The 25,491-nt window shown below is 38.2% G+C and overlaps 1 protein-coding gene across 8 annotated transcripts in view; it reads left to right on the top strand.

The window, feature by feature from the left end:
• The window catches only part of foxp1b (forkhead box P1b), a 570,970-nt gene that overhangs the window by 65,350 nt on the left and 480,129 nt on the right, over window positions 1-25,491 (top strand). For 7 of the 8 annotated variants that reach the window (XM_063067913.1, XM_063067910.1, XM_063067911.1 and 4 more), the window contains one exon: window positions 2,273-2,390. The gene's annotated coding sequence lies outside the window, so the exon portion shown is untranslated. Of the gene's footprint in view, window positions 1-2,272; window positions 2,391-11,373; window positions 11,846-25,491 lie in introns of those variants that run through there. The other variant, XM_063067917.1, reaches the window with a different exon arrangement.

The following is a 25,491-nucleotide window of genomic DNA, read 5'->3' on the forward strand; positions in this document are numbered from 1 at the left end:
TGTTTCTTCCCCACACACTGGGTGTTTGATGGTCTTCTTTTAAAAATGCCTTCTATTGGGTTTCTTTGTTTTGTGCTGCCTGTATGTTGATGAATATCAAAGTTGTATACAGTATACATACTTTGAACTTTGAGGTAAGGTTTCCTTGTAAGATATGGAGTCTGGAGCAGATGTTTGACCAGGAATATAACCTTTTTACTTGCAGCTTTTTGTCGGTAAAATAAGTTTTTTCATTAAGGGACTTTATTTTCAAAACAAATAACAGATTTCCCATTTTTTTTAGAAGAGTTTAAATGTTAACTGTATTTGCCTGGTGGGAGTGGGATGAATTTGAATCTTATCTGTTTTATCCCTAGTCTGATTCACACACCATTGAAATTAAAATCACCATGGGAATTAAAGTATATGGCCTGAATGTAACCTCTGTATAGGTTAGGTCAATATCAAGGTTACATTGTAGGGTAGTTTAAACATATGTTAAGAATTTAATGTTAAAATTACAATTAATTTGTGTAAAATTTGCAAAGTAAGTAGCATAGTCTTTAATTAGTGTGTAATCTACTGTGATGAGACATCAGTTTGTAATGAGCTCATAAACAAATAGATTTAAATTAAATTGGTTTAATCATTCCAATTATATTCCCTGTATTCTGTTTTATTACACATTGTTCCATCTTCCCAGCACTGACCAGAATGTATATCAAACAGTAATGTGAAACCACCCATCTCTTTTCTGGATAAGAGCAGAAAATTAATACAAACACTGAGAAGTCATATATTGCTTCTATTGCATGGCTGTTTTAGAGTGAAGAAATTCTTATAGTAATGGTAATATATGTTAACTAAAATCATTTTGGGATCTTAATAACTTGAATTAGGCTCTTAGCGATCTAAATTAATTCAAAGATCTTGTGAGGTACTTTTACTCATTGTATGGAAGCAGTTGCCAATTATAAACCCTGTGGAGAAATTGGCTGGATTCATGCAGAAATAGATAAGCTATCAGTCGTGTCTTATCAGAAGTTTTCAAAACCAAATGTTCTGGTAGGAATATGCCACTAGTGGAAAGTTAGTTTTCAGTAGATGGTGTTAACAGTTGAATTCCACATACATAAATTATGACAACTTAGGTTGGCTGTTCTGTGGTTTGTTGTGTCTGGTTTGGTTCCTACTTTGAAAGTTGCCGTTGCACTTGGTCATTTGAGGCTTGTTTTCGCAGTCTGGCCACACCAGCAGGATCCCCATGCACTGCAGGGGAATAGACAAAGCAAAGTTAAAGCCATGAACAGCTGAACATGTGTTATTAACAAACAATGGTAAAATATGTACCTCATATTGCAGCTGTTACTTCTACTTCACTGTAATGTGTGGAAAATCACAATGAAACTTTATCCTTTCCTTGGACCAGTGGCCTCAATATTGAAACTTCCCTCTGCCAATGCCCAAAACACATATTTATTGAATAAACAAGATAAAATATATTTGAGATATTTCTAAATAATAAAAAAAGTACCGGTGGTAAGGATACAAATTAGTATAAATTCCGCTCCATTTGAATAGGAAAAAAAATCTGTGGAAGCACTTAAAGTCCATCAAGGAGTTATAGCTAATAATGGAACTAGCATTAGAAATGTGCACACTAATTTAGCAGAGAATTTAAGTTTTGGTGAGCGAACCTTGCAGATTTTACCTGTTTATATATTAAGCATGGGATACAGTATTGTCAGCTTGAGGAGACAGATAAATAGTCCATGTTTACTGCATTCAGACAAGGGAATACACAAAGGATTAATTTTCAGTGAGCTGCATCATCAGGGAGTATAATCATACTGCAGTATGATGTACAATTCCAGATTACAGACAGTTGCTCCAGTTATTTATAGTTTGGTCGACATGAGAGATCTGAATAAAATGCCTTTTCTCTTGCATTGTCACTCATCTGTCTGGATTAGATGTCCAAACGTAAAGTTTAAATTCATGTATAAATGATGAATAGAATGACATTTTGGAAATGAAAGAAGAAAAAAAATTTTGGCATCCACATCATATTTATTTGCATTTTAAGTTTTAGTTTTATCAGAAATAAATGTTTCACTTGTTCCTAGTAAATGGTAAATGTTAATTTCTTCTGGTCTGTTTTAGGTGTTTCCCCCACCTCAGACCTTTTCGTGTGTTTTTTTTTGTTAGTTGCATTTATCAGGAAGTTGTGGTTTTTCAAGATATTTCCCACTTAAGAGTCTTATCAATAACCTGTGATTTTGTTTTGTTTCAGTGTCCTGCTGAGAATTTACGGCTTGTATCATTTATAATGGTAACATTATCGAAAGAGGTGGACCCCAGGTTTTGATTTTTATGGAATGGAAATTTGTCATCTGTAGAGGGGAGAAAAGGTAAGCTGGATAATACATAGAGGGAGAGAAAATGTGGGGGATGTAAACTTTTTTTTTGGAAGTTCCTTAAACTATTAAAATGGCTTCACTAATCCACCGTTTTCAATGTGTGACTGTTAACACTTAAAAGTTGCCGATAGTTATACTTCACTCGAGGAGGACAAGCCAGCAATCTCCATGGTTAAGCTGCATCTCAGCTCAGTTGAAGGTTTAGCTTTGCTTGACGGATCAAAGACTTTTCAGACTTTCTCCTCTTTGATGAGAACTTAGGAAGAAAACTGACTGATGTTTTCGGTTTAAGTAAAATCCATTGACTGAGTTAGTATTGTAGGATGAGAATAAGGTCGGTCTTCAATCTTGATTATAAGATTATGAATATCTTCACTCTTGATCATCGCTCTAATGGACATTTGTGTGGATAGCAAATAACAACAGTATTAGATTATCTGATACTCTGCACAGTTAACTAACAGCCCAAAATTCACTATTAACCTTGGCTCATTCATAAGGATGGCCATGAATGAGCAGTTGAAGCAGTTAAGGCATCCATGGATGTGCAATACAAGAGGAATGGTGTATTTAGCATTGTATGGATGATTTTAACTCTAATAGCATATCTAGTACCTGAGGTTTTAATTCCAGACTCCGGACTCTCCTGCCATCAGGAACATTGTTCTTATATGTAGTCTAGTTAGAATTTTATAGCATCCCCTCTCATTCCAATTTATTCTCGTGAATGGGGCCTAACTCACCCAATTTTTTCAAAATCAGAATTGGATTTATTATTACTGACATATGGCGTGGAATTTGTTGTTTTGTGGTAGCAAGACATAAAACCTATAAATTTCAAAAATAGCTAAATAATATAGAACAGTCCTGCCATCCCAGATATCTATTGTTGTTGTATTCCCTCTGTGGAAAGAACATTCCACTTAGATAAGCAGGGTAGTGAATTTCCAGAATATAGTTTCCCTGAGATATCTGCAGGCAAAATCATTGAATCTACAGTATTTCAAAATGAGGTAGATAATTTTTTTTGTGTGGGATCAAGGATTGTGGTGAACTGGTGCAAAAGAGAATTTGAGGCCTGGGACAGATGAGCATGATCATGTTGAAAGTTGGGGCAGGCTTATGCACCCCTGCTCTGTTTTTTTGTGTTCTTATGCTCAAAACTTTAAACAAAACTCCATTTGGTGTTCCACCAATGCCAAGGATATCTTGGCAGCAAGATATCCTTGGCATTGTACTCAAATCCTCTTGCAATGAAGGCCTTTTGTTTTCTCCTTCCTACCTGCTTGCTGCCCCTGAACACTTACATTCAGTGGTTTAGTATAAGGCCTCTAAGATCTTGTGCTTTATCCAGAGAGGAAAGAGAGAGAGAGGTGAATGTAAGCTAGTATAGACCAGTACAATGCATTGCTAAAGGACCTGCTACCCCATGCAGTGACTGGGGAGCAAAGAAGCCAGTGCTGAAAGTAAGCCATCATAGGCCAGGAGAGTGTATCTGCCAGGAACCTGCTAAAACATTGGGCACAGATGGACGAAATATAATGGAAAGTGTTCAGAAGCATTCCTGTTAGAAATTTGAGTTCATTTCACCTGTGTTTGAAACCTAAAACAGCAGTCTGAGGTGTTTAATGACACTTCTGTTAGAAGCAGAATATTAAACAGTGGAACTGGGATTAACAATTAAACAATACCGTCAAAATTCTGCATCCTGGTGCACTCTGAATATACTCACACGTGCCATAAACGCACACACATTTGCACTTATTATTATTGACCATTCCACTTAATCTTAGTTATTATCTCAGTAACTATGTAGTGATATAAAGTAACTAACAACATAAATACTAATTGCATATTTAACTAGGTTTGTAATGATGTGATCTGTTTCGGATTTCAAGTTCAGTAAAGTTTTTGTATGTTTAATGTGATAATTTGTTACTGTTATGACTGTTCCTTTAGAACTGGGCAAGATGCTATGATCTAGAAGAGATACAATAACACAGCCTAGGGCTCATCTTAATGGAGTAGCACAGTTGCCTGTTGCTTGAACTGGTCTGTCACTCATGAGCGGCTTGATAATATTATTAGCTCGGCTGCTTTAGGGTGCAGTACATATTGCTTAACCCTGCACTGTTATTTCTCCATGAATTGACATAAATGGTAACGGTCATAATATAAATAGCCTTTTGATTCTAACAGTAGGAGTGTGTCCTAAACACCATGATTTTTGTGAAGAAAGAATGAGGCTAAATCAGGAAAATAAGTTTTATTTTGGTTTGCTTATTTCAGTTACAAGCCCATGTCCCCCTTTCTTTACTATTTTTTGAATCTTACTGTAATTGTACTGGGAAATCTTTGTATTTTTTAAACTTGGGGATCAAAGCTCTGTAGATTATTAGGTTCCTTATTCTCATGGAACTCTCTTGAAGGATGTATATTTGATTTGTTAATTCTATGGCAATCAGACTCTCTCATTTCCAATAAAATAATATCTGGGAAATATGTGAATGTCAGTAATGTCTCAGGTTCCATGTTGTCTTTACAGTTAATTGTTTTGTGGTGATAATGACAGTCTTTGAAGTGGTATTGGTAACCAACCATTGATATATATTATAATTTAAGTATACTAATTATCTGAAGTACTGGTGATCATACTTGAAGATTTTTTTGTGAATACTTTATTTTAAAAGTAGTTCTCCTTTCATTTTGATTAAGATGGTGTTTGCAATCTGGCTGGTGATAATTGGTCTTTGTATCCCCAAGAATAGGTGTAGTTACAGGTATGATATAAAATGAAATCCAGCTGTAGCTGGTTAAGGGCATACCATTTAGGAGGTTAATTGGTCATTGTAAATTGTCCTGTGGTTAGGCTAGTGTTAAAATAGGTGGGTTGCTGGGCGGTGTGGCTCGTTGGGCCAGAAGGGCCTGTTCTGTACTGTATCTCTATATAAAATAAATAAAATTAACATCAGAACAAATTGAGGTTATTAATTTAGCTGCTTGGGCAACACTCATGTCATCGGGTCAATGTGATGCAAATTGGGTGGATCTTCTGAAGGGTCAGTCATTTGTTCTGTTATTTTTTTTTTATCCAGGAGGCCTACTTCTAAATGACTTCTGATATAGAGACATATAGTGTGGAAACATGCTCTTCAGCCCGCTGTGTTTGTACTGGCCATCATAATGCTACCTCTATAAATCTTGTTTTCCAGCCTTCTATGCCAGACACTCCCACTGCTCATCTAAATAGTTCATAAATGTTGAGTGAATAACTTTCCCTGCCACCCCCTCACGGAGTATGTTCAGATTTTAACCATTCTTTGGCTGAAAAATCCTCTCTCAAAAGCCTTCTAAATCTGCTGCCCCTTATGCTATGTTTCTGCCCTCTGGTCATGGGTACTGTACCCAAGGGGAAAATATTTTCACTAATTACACCAAGTCCCTCATCATTTTTTAGATTTCAGTCATGTCACCCTCAGCTTCTAGGGAAACAAACTGTGTCCCTACATCCTCTCCTCATGGTGGAAGTGCTCTATCCTAGGTAACAGTCTGGTGAATTTGTTCTGAACCCACTCTAGTGCCATCGTATCTTTTCCAAAACTACAAACAATATCCAGCTTTAGCTTAATGGATATAATATATTGTACGATAACCTCCATTCTCTTCTTCATACTCTGTATTCTCAGTTAATGAAAGCAAGATATTGTTTTGTAAAGTAAATTCTTTCTTCATCAATCTTTTTAATAATTAAAAAAGTACATATATACAAACAAGAGGAGGATTATCTCAAATATCTGTATCGATAACAATACATATAAAAGGTAAAATAAACAAGATCTTACATAGTATTACTCTAATAGTATATAATAAAAAAAAGATAATCAATTCTCCTCTTATCATTTCATAAAAAGATAAAGAAACTTCTATAATTTTTATATATATACCCCCCCCCACTATTCTCTATAAACAAAAACAAAAAATAAGGAGAAAAAGAAAAAAAAGGAGACTGGGCAGCCCATACTGAGAGTAAAAGCAAGAAAAAAAGAGAAATTTTCTGATCAAATCCAAAGTTTCAAGAAAGTAACTGGAAGAGCAATAAATCAAACCATATGAAAAAGTAAATTCTTAACCACCATATCTACCCATTCCAGGCATCTTTGGACAAGTGTAATAAGGTTCTTTTGTTTCTCAGTACTTTCTAGGATGCATATTCCTGTGCCATTAGTTCTGCTAAAATACATTAGCTCACATTCTTCAGGATTCAATTCCAGCTGATGTTATTCTGTCCATCTCACCAACACATCAAAACCATTTTCAATCATCTGCAAACTTGCTTATTGTGCCTTGTACATTCACAGATTGACAATGTATTTAACAAACAGCTAAGGGTAGAGGATAGATCACTGTGGTACACCAATAGTCACATGCTTTCAATTGCTAAAATAGTGTACTCTCTCCCTCTTATTTCCAAGACAATTTTGGACCCAGTTAGCCAAATTATCCTGAACCCTAGCGCTTTTATCTTTTGGACCTGTCTTCAATTTAGGACTTAGTCCAAGGTTTTAGTGAAGTTCATGTAGACCACATCAACTGCACTACCCTTACAATGTTGTGCTGATTATCCTTATATAATTCCTGCTTTTCCAAATGCTATTTAATCCTATCCCTCAGAATTCTCTTCCAAAAAATTGCATACTATCCAGGTTAGGCTCAGTGGTCTTCAATTACTTGGCATGTTCTTCCTGCTCTTCTTGAATAAAAGTACCATATTTGCTGTTCTCCAGTCATTCTCCACCTCACCAGTGTCAAGAAAAGATTTGAAAATTCTATCAGGCTTCCAAAAAAACTCCCCCCTTGACTCTGATATCAGCACAGGAAATATTTTGTCAGGCCCTTAGGATTTATCCAGCTTTACACCTGTGAAGATATTCGATATCTCTTTTCAAAGTCAATTTGTTCCAGAGTTCCAGCATTACCATTCCTGAATTCTCTACGTACGATGTTCTTCAGTACATTACAATTGTCAACAAGCCTTGGGAGCCAGCTTCACGGATTTGATCTAATGCCTCCATCTTCCCTGCTCTTTCCACATCTCTTTTACCTCCCTTGTGCACTCTCGCTTCCATCCATTTGCTGTCTGGAAAGGATCAATCCACCTTGAGAATCAAAAAATAAACTCTTGTCACTATTTATCAAAAAGGCGGCGTCCATCATTAAGAACCCCCATCACCCAGGTCATGCCTTGTTCTCACTGTTACCATCAGGAAGGAAGTACAGAAGCCTGAAGGCACACACTCAGCAATTCAGGAACAGCTTCTTCCCCTCTGCCATCTGATTTCTGAATGGACATTGAACCCATGAACACTACCTACCTACTTTTGTATTTTTATTTTTGCTCTACTTATTCAACTTAGCTATTTAATATATGTACTTATTGTAATTCATGTCGTTTCTGTTAATATGTATTGTGTTGTATAGCTGTCTCAATGACAAATTTCACAACACATGCCTGTGATATTAAACCTGATTCTGTTCATGACTCAGTCCTACACCACATATGGCATTTTCCTTTGAAGCCTTCAGTGCTGTACTTTGCTGGCTTAGAATATATTTTTGCCCATAATCATGGCCCTACAACATATTCTGTTCCCAAAACAAAATGCTGATGAGAACTGACAGCTCATAAGCCTGAAATGACTAATCGTATGGTTTAGTCGTCCTTTCTATGGGGAAATATTTGACTTTCCCCCAATCCCCGTGGGTTAATTGAAATGAGTAAATAATTATCGAAGAAATACCTGTGGGGAGAATCCACTAGACATTGCACCAGAGCAGCAAAGCATGCACTTTGTGTCACCACAACACTCTCTTTATTGTTTGGCATTCATAAAAGGAATGAGTATTGCAGAAATTTCACTCTGTACTGAAACAGTTTTGCAGATGTGCTTATTAGTTATGCTGACATCAACAGTATCAACTATTTTTAAACTGGGAATCATTTCAAAACTGAAGTTTTAAACTTTCGGTCTGCACCACATCTTTGTGATAAATACTTTTAAGCAGCATGTAAACACACACGAATAGGCAGGGAATGGAGGAATATAGGTTTCCTGCAGGCAGATGTGCAGTTTAAATTGCTTTCATGGTCAGAACAGATATAATCGGCTGAAGGACTTATGCCTCTACTGTACTGTTCAATGTTTAGCTCCTTTTTAATTAAAACAATGTCATGATATTGAAAATATGACATAAAACAAATAAATCTATAAGTACAATGCCTTTGTGTATGATTTCTTAAGAGAAGGCTATTTAGGTTTAAAATTTGTGTGCTTCTGATGAAAAGATTGATCTGTTTTGTTGTTTGTGGGCAGTTTTATTTATATGTACAAGATAGTAAATAGTGTTAACTACTCAATACCTAGTACATTTCAAAAACTCAAACTCACAATTACTCATCATAAATATACACAATTTTTGTCATTTTAAATCTGACCTTACCGAGAACATTTTGAAATGGCATTGGGAGGAGGAACGTTAAATTGTTGCACTCAGTTCTGACCAAAATTTGCAAGGCTGTGGCTGATTTCTAACTAGTTTAACCAGGCAAAGATGCAAAATGGTCCTAAGATTCACAACAGGACCTGAGTAGCATGTAAGTATTGCAGGGTGGTTTCTCTTAGACATCGTAGTGATATGGTAGTGTGAGATCACTTTGAGTGATACATTTGACTCATAAGACTTAGGCTACGTCCACATTACGCTGGATAATTTTGAAAACAAAGTTTTTTCTCTTTGTTTTGACCCTCCGTCCACATTAGAACAGCGTTTTCATCCCCTGAAAACGGAGCTTTTCTAAAACACTCTCCAGAGTGTGTAAACTTGAAAACGATTGTTGCGCGTTGTAGTGAGAACGGGGTAAACGGAGAGATTTTTAAATGCTGTCATGACAACACCACAACAAAAATGCTTTTTCTGCTTCTGCTTGGTACTATGCAAGTACTGCCGGACGGCTGTTATAATGTGCAGTCGGTGTGAATGGCGTGAGAGTTAAATTGTATAAAGTGACCTTTTTTGACTATTTAAAAACGCTGTCATGACGTGCCGGAACAGATGGCGGCAGTGCGGCATTTAATTGTTTTCTTGAATGCAAACCCCCACACAACCTAACAATTTCAGAACAGATGGCAATGAGACTGAAGCCAGAAGAGTTAGAAATGTACTCACCAAATACTTTGACCCATAGTTTACTGGATAAATAAGTACACTCACTTTGCCCTTTTTTCTGTCCTTGCTTGTATGAAGGTGGTTTACCTATTTATGCAAGTACTTCTCTGACAAAAGAAGTGTAACAGCCTAATGTAACGTTGTATGGAAATACAAGATAACACTGATGCGGACATGTTCGATACATTTAACAAGGTGCTTTATTAATGCACCAGAGTTAGGCAGTTTTTCAATGTTCGTCATCAGCTGGGTCATACTGTCTGTGAACTCCCTGTCGGTTGCCTCCATACACTCCAGTATTTGTTGTTTTTTAGTTTTAAGTCTTCCTGCGCGAGAGCCAACAGCAATTCCTTTAAAGTTTTTCTAGTCTGTAACTGGACAAACGCGCACCAAGTATACCGTTTCCTCTTCGCTTGTTTTCTGTGTTTTGTGCATGCCCCAGTAGGAGGAGATTCGCCCGATTATCCATTCTAATGTGAACAGAAATATTTTGAAAAACACTTGGTGTGGATGCCTGTCATTTTACTCGAAACTGGCGTTTTCAAAATTATCCGGTCTAGTGTGGACGTAGTCTTAGTATTATATTAGGCAAAGGTTTCTGTCCACAATTCACTTATTATTTCCAGTGTGGTTTAAAAATGACAAAACAAAAAAAAAATTCAATCACTCTCTAAAGTTTGTTTTCTTTTCAATTGATGACATAGGCTAATTTTTATCAGCCTTTATGAACACATGAACATTTTTCTTTATGATTAGCAGTCACTCTGATTAAAATAGTTGCAGTTTCACTAATACAAAATTAAATCTATCAAAGTTAAAAGCTGTTTGACCCTTTCCAAAGGGTTTTTACATTTATTCAACAAACATACTTTCAGTAAAGCTGTCATTTAAGGTTTCTAAACTTGACTGTAATTCTCAAGATTTCTCTTGTCATATGTTGTAGAACTTATCTGTAGATGTATTTTACCATTTAACATTAGCTTCCTCTTCTCCTGAGTCGTCTTTCCTGTTCAAGTCAATAATTGGTACAGTTTTTCTCCTCAATTTAGCTGGCCAGCTGCCAATGTGAAACTATTGTCTAAATTGCTGATGATTGAAATTAACATGACATTTGTGCAGTAGTAATGGAATACCTTAGTAATTAATTTCATGACACTGAGGAGGGTTCTATCATCTACCACCTCTAATCAGCAGGAGGGAATGGGAGATGATGGAACTCTTCCAACAGGCATTCTACTGCACTGGTTATCCCAATCCTGCATCAAATTTGCTTTTGAAATATTCCAATAGAAATAAAACAATAGATAATTATTGCAATGGAAGTCACAATTTTTATTTATATAATAGTAAATCCACATTGATAACAATTAGAAGGGCAGACATTAATAAGATTGGAATAATAAAACCTAAGGAACACGACATAATTTGTTGCCTTTTGAAAGGAATTTTAAAAATCTATTTTGCTTATAAGTTCAGTGTAACTAATGTGAAATTTGCACTGCAGTAGTTTAAATGATATCTGTGCTTCCAAGTTTCTTGAAACTATTTTCATATATTCGAGATGATTCAGTTTTAAAAGCATGGTTAATATTTCTTTTTTAGTATAACTAGCCATAGTCTTCTATTACAACGACAGATGTCCATGATTCAAGTCATTCTGATTTTAAGTAATCTGATGACACTACAGGGAGATAGGAATTTGGTTTTGACATTGGTGCAAAGCATGCCATAATGAATTGGTAGTCTGCATTAAAAGTTGTTTGAATTTCTTTTCTATTAAAGAAATTTGAACAGGGCATAAAATAAAATAGCACTTAGTTACTATCTGTTTTGTGCTGCCGTGCAAAAGGCCAATTCCTTTGTGCCAGTGAATAAATGAAAAAAAAATGTCCTTCAGTGAAAAATGTGAGCATCAGATGAATTACTTAGAGCTATCAAAAGTTACTGACCATGAACTTGTAATGTGCATTAAAAAGTACGTTAGAAAAGTGCTGTATGAGAGGCTTGCACCAATTTTGTGTAAGGCTACCTGAGCTGTGATGTTCTATAATACATGAGATTTTATGTTGTCACTCCTTGGTAACCTCCTGTCCTTGCAGAGAGTGAGCTTGCAGAAGAATTATGCTGCTGAAGACCAGTGTGAGGGGGAAACGGTGGAATTGTTTGGAGGAGAAGGCCATTTCGGTTGTTTGGAGGAAGATTTAGTGAATGTGGGGTCATCAGTAAGCGTCTTTTAAGAGAATAATGGAGATGAGTTGCTAAGGAAAATAATTATGTGATTTATGTGCTTTAGATATTGAGGAGTTGGTGTCAGTGATCAATTAATGATGGAAAATTAAAGTACCTATCCTGAGGAAGATGGCTGCCTCGGCGACTTGACAGTAGAGTCTTTGGTTGGGCTTCTTAATCCAACACTAAAGCTTATTTTAGCTTTTCAGTTCTGATCTGCCTCACTGGATGTATGGAGATTCAGCCTCAGTTTTGCTGAATTCAGTGTTGTGGGGGTTTCAAATGGATGTTAATCAAATGGTAGAGCCATATCAAAAGCTAGGGTATGCACTATCAGTGCACAAGACATAGGGTTTAAACAATATTCCAGCATATACATATGACACAAAAATGTTGTGTTATGACATTGATTTCTGGGTTTCTGGGCATTGAGGCCAAATTATGATATCATGCTTTGAGATTGTATTCTTCATAAAAAGCATTTGAACTGTGCTGTAGTTCTCTATGACTCTATGTGTGTAAAATTAAGTGTTGATCTGTCAAACATTTCCATTTCCGCAGGATGGCATGATAGCATGCCTTACAAAACTTAAAAGCACCATCTCAGGGATCGTTTGGATGTGATAACAAGATTAAATTTCTATACAGGAATGGTTAGCCTTCCTACTCAGTGGAGATAATAAGACATTTACAAAAGGGTGTGAAAGAACTTGGATGAGAATTACTTGGAACTTTTATAGTTTGTGGCAGTCAGTTGCAGACCAGCTCTGGCGATGACAGGGATATTGGCTATGTGGCTGAAACACATACCAAATGTTTGCGATGTTGTGAAACTTAAGGAAAATAGAACTATTATAAGAAGGAAATGGCTCAGCTGCTCTGCTAAATGGGTAGAGATACACTATTTGAATGGCACCAAATTAGTCATTTATCTTGTACTACATATAGAGAATGTTTGTCTTTGTTAAGTAAACTGTAATTTTGTTTGGTGATAATGAGGTTTGTAAAAATTAGTTTTCATTGCACTCCCAAATAGTTCATATGGTGCAGTAATCAAATTTCCTGTAAATGAATTCATTATTTGTAACTGGTTTCCTATATTATACTAATATCCATGGAACACCTGTGTAAAGATGGTGAGAGTAGTAACTGTGGGAGGCTGTTTTATAGAATGCTGGTGAATGTCAGTTTTCTTTCATTTAAATTAATTTGTTTTTGTGTGAAGATAGTTGGTACCATCTGCATGTGGATAAACAGGCAATTTATGAACTGATTTGTCTATAGAAGTGAATGTGTGCAACTGAATCTGTTTATGTTTAAATCGTTAGCTGCTGTTGAGCATGCAGCGTAGCTGAAGTAAAACATTGACCTCAATAAGTTGGTGCGTAGCATATATCTTTTTAGCAGAAATTAGTGAAGTAAGGGTTATTTCAGTGACTTTACCATTGAAACTATATCATGTTGCAATAAAGCATCTGTTCAAATGTCCTCATGTCAGTGAGCATATTTTAGATTTCTGCATTAGTTACTGCTTTAGCAATTGCATATTACATCATAATGTTGCAGTAAGGGAGCTTAAAATTTCCAAGCAGATTTCTGTTTGTTTTGTGTTTTTCTTTTAACATTACACTGTTGCAATTTCTTTCAGTGGCATGCTTTAGAATTAGTCCTGCTTCCTCATTTTGCATACTGTGTACTTCAATCTGGGGAAATCAAGTTAGCATTTTGCTGAATTTGAACAATCATGGTAATGATACCACATTTAGATGTTCTTTTAAATTTCAGTATCTTGTTGTATAGTTATTCTTTTAAACATGGCTTGGGTGGGAACAATTCTGACATGTGTGATGTTTCTATGTGTTTTTTTGTTGAATGGAGAGGCTTTTGGAAAAGAATGAAGAATAGTTTCAGTTTTACTGCTGCTGAACTTTCCCATTCTTCCCCACTGCACAAAGGACAGTGTTATGTGGTGGTGTATTACAACACAGAAAATGAATGCAAATCAGTATTTTAATGCTCCATTAGTGATGATGTACTATGCCTTTCTATAACTGCATAAATTGACTACCACTTTTTTCTTTTAGTATGCTACCAGTGGAGATGCTAGTGGAGTGGATATTTAAGTTGAAAACTTTATAAGATTACTTCACTTATTTACTGCCTAGATGGTATAAGTGGAAATTAAAGCATGTCATTTTTCATTTTAATTTTACTTGGTTTCTCCCAAAATGATTGTTTTCTCAAACAGAAAATATTCTGTTTGCTCACATTTTTATGTTGACAGTGAAGAAATAAAAATGATTGTATTGTGGATTCTGATTAATTGGGACACATTGGGACCAATACATTTTGGCTCATTAAGCAGCTGCCATAATTAGCCAAAGTTTCATGGAAATAGTTAAAAAAAAAGTATAAAAAAACACAAATTATGTATTTAAATGAAGTACAGAACAAAGTAGAACACTACCAGTAGTACTATGTATATTTGTTCCTAATACTGTATCGATGGAGGAATTCAGCCAATGTACACCATGAACAAAATCAGCGCAGCCACCTAGTCAGACAATGAACTGCCTTCATACAATGCTGTCAAGGATTGCATCCTCCAAATCTTCATTTTTATCAGTAATATTCAAGATTATTGTCAGTATTTCAAACTCTTTGTCGTTCCTACTTGTTGAAATAGTGAAATCAGTTCATTTTCACTTCCGGCTGCTTCTGGCATCTCTAAGCCTGTATGCTGGAAACAGCAGTGAGCAAAACAGTTTTGAATTGTCTTGCTGCTTATTTCTCACCAACTATCAGTGACAAAAGTCACTTTTTTTCAACACAAGCACACACAACTGATGCTATTTAAAAACTGTTCTCTCTAAGCATGGTGTAGTGTCTAATGGCCATGTGTGTGCACGACTGATAGTAATTAGAACCTGTTCAGCAACATTTCCCTGCTCCAATGAAGTGGCATAGTGTCCCAGATAAAAAAAGAGAATCCAGGCAATTTTCTCTATTAGTTTTTGTTATTTGAGAGTTGTCCCAAATAAGCTTTAGTTTGACTTATCCCAAATAAGTCCCAGTTAGGCTTTACGATGTCTCCTGAGATGGTGATGTGCCTCTCATGTGAGATGCGGCAGTCTTCGGGGAACTTTCCTCTCCTGCAGAGTCACATCTGCCAGAAGTGCTTACGGCTGGGCGATCTGGAAGACCGTGTAAGGAATCTGGAGCAGCAGCTGGATGACCTTCGACTCATAAGGGAGAATGAGGAAGTCATAGATGAGAGCTACAGGGAGGTAGTCACACCTAGGTTGCCAGAAGCAGGTTGTTGGGTGACAGTCAGAGAGGAGAAAGCGAAGGTGAGTAGACAGGTAGTGCAGAGCACCCCTGTAGCCATTCATCTGATTAATAAGTTCACCGTCCTGGATACTGTTGGCGGGGACGACTGACCAGGTGTGAGCCACAGTGGCAGGGCCTCCGGCACTGAGTCTGACCCTGTGGTGCAGAAGGGTGGGACGGAGAAGAGGAGAGCTGTCGTCATTGGAGACTCTATAGTCAGGGGAGCAGACAGGAGATTTTGTGGATGTGAGAAGGACACCCGTATGGTTTGTTGCCTCCTGGGTGCCAGGGTCCGGGATGTCTCTGACCGAGTGCATCACATCCTGGTATGAGAGGGAAAGCAGCCAGAAGTCGTGATACATGTTGGTACTAACGACATAGGCAGGAAGAGGGATGAGGTCCTGAAGTGTGAGTTTCGGGAACTAGGCAGAAGGCTGAAGAACAGGACCTCAAGGGTGGCGTTCTCAGGATTACTGCCAGTGCTCGTGATAATGATGGTAAGAATTAGAGGAGATGGCAGTTGAATGCATGGCTGAGGAGTTGGTGCAGGGAGCAGGGTTTTAGATTTTTAGATCATTGGGATCTCTTCTGGGGAAGGTGGGACCTGTACAGATTGGATGGGTTGCACCTGAACTCGAGGGGGAGCAATATCCTTGCAGGTAGGTTTGCTAGCATGGTTCGGGAGGGTTTAAACTAATTTACAAGGGGGATGGGACCCAGAGCGATAGAGCAGTGAAAGAAGTGCATGGAGTAAAGCCAGATCTAACATATAGAGAGGCTTTGAGGAAAGAGAAGCAGAATAAAGGGTGTAAAGGTAGTAAGGTAGAAGGGCTAAAGTGCGTGTACTTCAATGCAGGAAGCATCAGGAACAAAGGTGATGAACTGAGATCTTGGATACATGCATGGAATTATGATGTAGTGGCCATTACAGAGACTTGGCTGGCACCAGGGCAGGAATGGATTCTCAATATTCCTGGATTTCTGTGCTTTAAAAGGGATAGAGGTGGGGAAAGGGGGAGGAGGGGTGGCATTACTGGTCAGGGATACTATTACAGCGAGAGAAAGGGTGGGTATTGTAGCAGGATCCTCTTTTGAGTCAGTATGGGTAGAAGTCAGGAACAGGAAGGGAGCAGTTACTCTATTGGGAGTATTCTATAGGCCCCCTGGTAGCAGCAGAGATACTGAAGAGCAGATTGGGAGGCAGATTTTGGAAAGGTGCAAAAATAACAGGGTTGTTATCACTCTTCCTTCAGTTAGTCCTGACGAAGGGTCTCGGCCTGAAACGTCGACTGCGCCTCTTCCTATAGATGCTGCTTGGCCTGCTGCGTTCACCAGCAACTTTGATGTATGTTGCTTGAATTTCCAGCATCTGCAGAATTCCTGTAGTTTGGGTTGTTATCATGGGTGACTTTAACTTCCCTAATATTGATTGGCACCTGATTAGTTCCAATGGTTTAGACGGGGTAGAGTTTATTAAGTGTGTCCAGGACGGATTCCTGTCACAGTATGTTGACAGACCAACTAGGGGAAATGCCATACTAGATCTAGTACTAGGTAATGAACCGGGTCAGGTCACAGATCTCTCAGTGGGTGAGCAACTGGGGGACAGCGACCACCACTCCCTGGCCTTAAGCATTATAATGGAAAAGGATAGAATCAGAGAGGACAGGAAAATTTTTAATTGGGGAAGGGCAAATTATGAGGCTATAAGGCTAGAACTTGCGGGTGTGAATTGGGATACTCTTTTTGCAGGGAAATGTACTATGGACATGTGGTCGATGTTTAGGGATCTCTTACAGGATGTTAGGGATAAATTCGTCCCGGTGAGGAAGATAAAGAATAGTAGGGTGAAGGAACCATGGGTGACAAGTGAGGTGGAAAATCTAGTCAGGTGGAAGAAGGCAGCATACATGAGGTTTAGGAAGCAAGGAACAGATGGGTCTGTTGAGGAATATAGGGTAGCAAGAAAGGAGCTTAAGAAGGGGCTGAGAAGAGCAAGAAGGGGGCATGACAAGGCTTTGGTGAGTAGGGTAAAGGAAAGCCCCAAGGCATTCTTCAACTATGTGCAGAACAAACGGATGACAGGATTGAAGGTAGGACCGATCAGCGATAAAGATGGGAAGATGTGCCTGGAGGCTGTGGAAGTGAGCGAGGTCCTGAATGAATACTTCTCTTTGGTATTCACCAATGAGAGGGAACTTGATGATGGTGAGGACAATATGAGTGAGGTTGATGTTCTGGAACATGTTGATACTAAAGGAGAGGAGGTGTTGGAGTTGTTAAAATACATTAGGATGGATAAGTCCCCGGGGCCTGACGGAATGTTCCCCAGGCTGCTCCATGAGGTGAGGGAAGAGATTGCTGAGCCTCTGGCTAGGATCTTTATGTCCTCGTTGTCCACGGGAATGGTACCGGAGGATTGGAGGGAGGCGAATGCTGTCCCCTTGTTCAAAAAAGGTAATAGGGATCGTCCGGGTAATTATAGACCAGTGAGCCTTACGTCTGTGGTGGGAAAGCTGTTGAAAAAGATTCTTAGAGATAGGATCTCTGGGCATTTAGAGAATCATGGTCTGATCAGCGACAGTTAGCATGGCTTTGTGAAGGGCAGATCATGTCTAACAAGCCTGATAGAGTTCTTTGAGGAGGTGACCAGGCATATAGATGAGGGTAGTGCAGTAGATGTGATCTATAAGGATTTTAGTAAGGCATTTGACAAGGTTCCACACGGTAGGCTTATTCTGAAAGTCAGAAAGCATGGGATCCAGGGAAGTTTGGCCAGGTGGTTTCAGAATTGGCTTGCCTGCAGAAGGCAGTGGGTCGTGGTGGAGGGAGTACTTTTAGATTGGAGGATTGTGACTAGTGGTGTCCCACAAGGATCTGTTCTGGGACCTCTACTTTTCGTGATTTTTATTAACGACCTGGATGTGGGGGTAGAAGGGTGGATTGGCAAGTTTGCAGACAACACAAAGGTTGGTGGTGTTGTAGATAGTGTAGAGGATTGTCGAAGATTGCAGAGAGACATTGATAGGATGCAGAATTGGGCTGAGAAGTGGCAGATGGAGTTCAACCCGGAGAAGTGTGAGGTGGTACACTTTGGAAGGACAAACTCCAAGGCAGAGTACAAAGTAAATGGCAGGATACTTGGTAGTGTGGAGGAGCAGAGGGATCTCGGGGTACATGTCCACAGATCCCTGAAAGTTGCCTCACAGGTAGATAGGGTAGTTAAAGCTTATGGGGTGTTAGCTTTCATAAGTTGAGGGATAGAGTTTAAGAGTCGCGATGTAATGATGCAGCTCTATAAAACTCTGGTTAGGCCACACCTGGAGTACTGTGTCCAGTTCTGGTCGCCTCACTATAGGAAGGATGTGGAAGCATTGGAAAGGGTACAGAGGAGATTTACCAGGATGCTGCCTGGTTTAGAGAGTATGCATTATGATCAAAGATTAAGGGAGCTAGGGCTTTACTCTTTGGAGAGAAGGAGGATGAGAGGAGACATGATAGAGGTGTACAAGATAATAAGAGGAATAGATAGAGTGGATAGCCAGCGCCTCTTCCCCAGGGCACCACTGCGCAATACAAGAGGACATGGCTTTAAGGTAAGGGGTGGGAAGTTCAAGGGGGATATTAGAGGAAGGTTTTTTACTCAGACAGTGGTTGGTGCGTGGAATGCACTGCCTGAGTCAGTGGTGGAGGCAGATACACTAGTGAAGTTTAAGAGACTACCAGAGAGGTATATGGAGGAATTGAAGGTGGGGGGTTATATGGGAGGCAGGGTTTAAGGGTCAGCACAACATTGTGGGCTGAAAGGCCTGTACTGTGCTGTACTATTCTATGTTCTATGTAAGCGGCTGTCCCAATTAACCGGAACCAACTGTAATTCTAACGGATGTGAAAAAGAGAAATCCATGTATGAAAGTAAAGAGGGTGCTACAGGTATTTTCTTTTACTAATCTTTTTTCTAAAGTTGAAAAGCAGTAAATATTGGAAAAAAGTAAATCCTGATAAAGAGCCTGGGATTGAAGGAATGCAATTGTTTAGGGGGCAGAAGAGAGAATGATGAAGGTGTTCTGAGGACTCAAATGTTGGTTGGGCAGGTCGTTTAAAGAGGTGAGCGAGCAGAGTAATGAGAGCAAGAGTTGGTAGGAAGGCAAAATGGAAGAATATGTGAAAGAAGCAAGGACGTAGGATAAAACACTAGTGATAGAGAAAAGTTTGGTTTGGGAATTGCTGAACACCATATTTTTGCTGCATGTGAGAACCCTGGCTCTTTCCCTTTTGTACTGCACAACACACGAGATCTCACTTTAAGGGAAGTAATGAAATCACAAAGAGGGAAATAGTAGAAGATGGATCGAGAGTTAAGTAGAGGATTTTAAAAAAGTCGAAGGTGTGAATCCTATTTGAGACTGTCACTGCTTGAGTATATCCTGCCATACAAATCCTGTAATTGTACTCACCTCTTCTGGCTAGACAGGAACCAACCTCCAGGTGATCTTGCTGCTGCAGGAAACCTGTAAAGCAGAGCTGTTTGTGAGCCTCAGGTGGGGTATCTTGAAGTCCTAGCCTTGCCTCCAAGTGCTCTGACAGTCTTGTCAGAAGTCTTGTCAGCTATTTCTAAATGTCTCTAAGCCTGTAAATTAACTTTTAAAAAAGTAAATACAAAGTGAAATAAAGAAAAAAAAAGTGCAGTTATAACTTTTTTAACATGACTGACAGGCGGTGACCCTTGTCAAATAGTTGGTACTGCTTGAGATCACTAGCTATGATTAGTGTAAAGTTGAGGGGTAAAATAAAAAGCATATTTGATCCCTAAGCTCTGAGCGATCCAGAGTCAGCAACTGACCTCCTGTGTGTTCAGTTTATCTTCTCTACAGTACACAGGTGCAGAAATCTTGCATGCAGTGATCTACATAAAGGACTTTCACAGTGGTTTTCTTATGAAAAATGAACATATTTATTTTTATTTTTATTTATTGAGATGCAGCCTAGGGTCCCTTATGGCCCTTCAAGCCACACTGCCCAGCAACCCCCAATTTAACCCCAGCTCAGTCGTAGTACAATTTACAATGACTGACCAATTAATCTATGTCTTTGGACTGTGGGAGGAACCTGGAGCACCCAGGGGAAACACATGTAATGTACAAACTCCTAACAGACAGTGGTGGGAATTGGACCTTGGTTGCTGGCACTGTAAAGCGTTTTGCCAACCGCTAAGCTACCATGACCCCCAAAGTTACAGGTTAGTTCTCCTGATTGTTTAACATTTGTGTAAAAATAAAATATTCTCTGTTACTGGAGTGAGAGAAGAATATATGCGGAAATGAAAGATGTAGCACAGCCAGGCAACTGGAATGCAGAAACAGTGCTTAAACAAATGTTCATTGCACATTTAGCCGGAGACGTAACGTAAAGATTTTTACTCCTTATGTATGTGAAGGATGTAAGAAATAAAGTCAATTCAATTCAACTCATTTCAGTCAGTATCATAATAAAATGAAAACCTCATGCAAAATAAAAAAAATGAAGTTTGAAGCACAGGCAGAGGATCTTCAATGTGAGGGTGTGAAGTGCCATGAAAATGTACAGTATAATGCTGTTGGAATGCATTCACTGGCTACTGGAATGCATCACGCTTCCTTTCTTGGAGGCCCCTTACTAAATGGTCTTGAATCATTGGAATTGTGTTCATTTTGATGTTGTAATGTGTTTTTTGAGCTTTTTGGATTCGGCAATATATCATAGACAATTTTCTATCTCTGAATCTTTCAGTGTTCTGCTTGGTGGCTCTTCTGTCACTGAGCAATCACTGAAGAGTAAAACTTGCTCTCTGTTTACAGTACCTGTAAACAGCCTACATAGATTAACTTTTTTTTTGGTGCCAGCTGTTCAGCAGCTTGTTAAATAGCCACTTACATAGTGACACCTGGCATTCCCTGAAGATGGCACCATATATTACCAATTTAGAAGTCAACATTTTGGTTCTCTCATCTTGGTAAATTCTAGGAATCACATTAAAAACTCTATTGTATGATCTCCACTTGTTAAAAAAAATGATGACAATGAAGTAATCTCCACATCATAGCCATTTATTATTTTTGCAATTTTTAAGAAGTGTTGTCCAGGCCTTCCCCAAGCCTTTAAATGAAACAAAATTTCACTATTTTAAAATGTAACCTCATTAGTAAAAATTGTTAACCCATTAGACAACTTCCACAGCTCGATTTAATTTTTGTGGCACAATGGACTACAATTGTGAGGCATTATCATTTGAATATATCTGTTGTAGTTGCTATGATGCTGCACTCTTTGAAGTTTGCATCTGTAATGCAGAATTGTGCTTGAGTGCTCTGAGTAAAGTGCTTGTTATTGTCTGGAAGAAGTCCTGCATGGCTGCTTTTATATAAACATTTAGCCCCTTTTGTTTTTCTTTAGTTTAGCAAATATATTATTAGGCAGGCAAACTCTTACAGAACTATAGCGGACTCATTAGTGAACAGGTAAAAGAGAAACAACCAGAACTTGATTGTTATTTGCCTGGTATTAGGAACTCTGCTGAGAAACTCAAAGACCAGTTGCATTAGAAAGAAATACTGCCATACCACACATCACTATGGTATAATTTTTTACTTGCCAGAGCTAAACAGTGATATGGTTAGTAATTGAAATAAGTTTGAATGTGAAAGCATCAGTTGTAACTCACTTGCTGGATATATCAGTTAATACCTCAGAAAAATAGCAAAAGGTGTAAAGTTCAAAATAAGTTTATTATCACCATATACAATCCTGAGAATTATTTTCTTGTGTGCATACACAGCAAGTCCAAGAAACACAATAGAATCAATGAAGACCGCACCCAACAGGACGGACAAACAACCGGTGTGCAAAAGTCAACAAACTGTGCAAGCACAAAAGAAAAAATCAATAAATAAGCAATAAATACCAAAAATATCAGATGAAGAGACATTGAAAGTGAGTCCATAGATCTTGGGAATAGTTCAGTGATGGGACAAGTGAAGTTGAATGAAGTTATCTCCTCTGATTGAAGGGTAATAACTATTCCTGAACCTGGAAGTGTGGGGCCTGAGGTTCCTGTCCCTTTTTTCAGATGGCACCACTGAGAAGAGAGCATGAGCTGGGTGCTAGAAGTCCTTGAGGATTGATGCTGCTTTCCTGTGACAATGCATATCCGCATCCATGAACTTTTGTAGGATTTTCCGTTCAACGGCATTGATGTTTCCATACCAGGCCATGATGCCACCAGTCAATTTACATTCCTCTACAAATCTATAGAAGTTTGGCAAAGTTTTAGATGTCATGCTTCTTTGCAAACTTCTCAGGAGTAGAGGTGCTGCTGTGCTTTCTTCATTATGACTTTAATGTGCCGAACCCAGGACAGGTTCTCTGAAATGATAACATCAAGGAATTTAAAGTTGCTGACCACCTTTACCTCTGATCTCCTGATCAGCATTAGCACATGGACCTCCAGTTTCCTCCTCCTGAAGTCAATAATCAGCTCCTTGGGCTTGCTGACATTGAGTGAGAGGTTATTTTGGCACCATTCAGGCAGATTTTCAAGTGTTGAAAATTTACTTGGACAATAGTGAGAGACCTTTGGCTGAATGAGTGTATGTTACTGTTGTATTGAAATAACACAGTAGGGTTTGGTTTGTGTCTAATTCTGCTTTTCTACATCAGGCAACATGATCTCTTGGGTTTGATGTTTCTGAGGGTCCAGAAATTCTCCCTGGAACTCTTGTTAATGAGTAATTAATCTGATAAAAATGAGAGGCAGAGTTATAAAGATACTATAGCAATATAGATAATGTCGCTGATCCATATGGCCTTCGAGTTTGAAATTGACCATTTTAATTAAAGTAAAATTAAATTTGAGTTGATCAAAGTCAAAGTCATTTATTGTCATATCCATAAGTATGTGTGCACAGGTGCAAAGAAAAACATTGTAGCAGTATCAGAGGCACATAACATCATTTGAGCAATGTTCACAAGATAAACATAAATTAAACATAACTTGTACACAATTTTTCCACCGAAAACACAAATAGAACAAAAAATGTCCACTTTAGTGCAAAGTGGTTAAAGTATCCATAGTGTTACTGAACTGCAGTGATTAGAATTTTGCTGTTTTGCTGGTTGGTTCAAGAACTGAATGGTTGAAGGGAAATTGTTTTTCCTGAACCTACTGGTGTAGGACAGCAGGTTTCTGTATCTTTTGCTCAATGGTAACTGCAAAATGATGGCACGGCCTGGGTGGTGGGGATCTTTAATGATTGATACTGCCTTCTTGAATCAATGCCTCTGGTAGATACTGCCAGTGGTGGTGAGGGGTGTGCTGTTGATGTATTGGGTAGAGTCCGCTACTCGTCACCACTTATCCTGTTTCTGTGCATTCGAGTTGCTGTACCAGACCATGATGTGACCAGTCAGGATACTTTCAAGAGTAGATTTGAAAAAACTTGTTAGAGTGTTCAATGGTAAGATGGACTTTTTTCCACTCAAAAGGGACTCTTAAGTGAAGACAGAACATATAGTCCAAATATGTACTAAGTCTGCAGTACAGAGATATCAAAGTTTGGAGATTATGATTATGATTATACCATAAATTATATTTGTACCTATATGATTTCCACTGATAAAATTAGAAAATGGAAATTGTAAATGAACAATAAATCATTTAAAACATCTATCTTTATTTAGAGAAGTTTGTGGATTAAACCTGCAGTGTAATTTTTGAGCAATGGTATAATCTTAACAATAATTATTAAAAGCAAATTATGAAATAGGTGATATATGTTTAATAATCATGTGATCTTAATTTTAGCTTTGCATCTTCCAGACCAACAATTAATATGTTCTTTTAATAATCCATATAAAAGGGAGAACCTACTTAAATCCTGGTTGAATCTAATTGAATTTAGGATGGCAGTTACTACGGCCAACCTATAAAGCCATTTGCATTCTCTCAAGTATACCATAATGCGGGTTTAAATGAATTCCAAGAAGTAAGACTATTTAAATATAATAAATTTAATATAAGCATTTTGGTCTCAAATCATGCTAATCTTACCAGCAACTATTTTCCTCATTGACCACAATTAATATACATACAAGGAATACACAATAAGTAAATAATAAATAAATGTCTATTTTTCCTTTATAAATTTTCAGTTGCACTTTGTGACTTGTTGGTATTGTCAAAAGTGAATCTTCTATTTTGGGGTTTCTCATAATGACATCGCCTGTTTGGCCAATGGTATAGTGGGGCAAATGGTCCTGGGTTCAAATCCAGCCAGCCGGCTCCTTGCATTCCTTTCATTTGTGCTGGGCTGAGATTGAGCTAGCAACTCAGCCTTGCAAAACAGACAGATGCTAAAAAAAATGACAAGTTTGCCACCCAATTCACCAAACAAGTCTCGGGGAGGAACTTCACCTTTTGCTTTCTACCATGACATCAAACCATTTTCAGAGCAGTAATTTTCTCTGATTGGATTCAAATCAAAACCACTTAAAATTAGCATGAAACTTTAGGAAATGACTGTCTGTTCTATGACAATAGGCCCTTTGGCCAATTATATCTCTGCCAACTATAATGCCAATCTAATGCCATTAACTGCACATGCCTTGTATCCATCCATTCCATGCTTGCATGTATCAGCCTAAATGCCTCTTAAATGTTGGGGTTTCTCATAATGACATCACCTGTCATTGTGAATAATTTCTTTTCTCTATATCATTGATGAATAGTGGTAATGTTTGTACTGTATGCCATGAATAATCAGAAGAAAAGCTAAGGGAGCCCAAATTTATTTCATGGAGTTAAAAACAGAATTGTCGGAAATACTCAAGCAATCAGGCAGCTTCTATCTTCTTTTGATGTTTATTAAGATGGCTGTTTCTTGCAGCCAGCTAAAGATCTTCATTCCATCTTCACCCAATCAGTGTAACATGGATTTGCGTGTAAATCTGAGAGGTGAAGTTACCACAGTGTCCTCACCCTCCTTATGACCAATTTCACCAATTTTTTTAAAGAGCTTTATTTAGTGAGTGGACATATCTTATACTAATTTTATCTTGTGCAATTTACATTGTTTCATGGGTTTTTCTGGAGTTTATGATATACAAAATTGTTCAAAATAAATTTATTATTGAAGTACGTATATGTCACCTGTAGCTGTCTTAGCCTTTCCTGTTTAACTACCTGCCCAAATGCATTTAAAATGTATCTGCCTCCATGATCTCCTTGGGCAACTTGATCCAGGTAGTCACCATGCTCTGTGTGGAGAATGACTTA

The sequence above is a fragment of the Mobula hypostoma genome, chromosome 15, assembly GCF_963921235.1.
Source record: "Mobula hypostoma chromosome 15, sMobHyp1.1, whole genome shotgun sequence".
Taxonomy (NCBI): Eukaryota; Metazoa; Chordata; class Chondrichthyes; order Myliobatiformes; family Myliobatidae; genus Mobula; species Mobula hypostoma.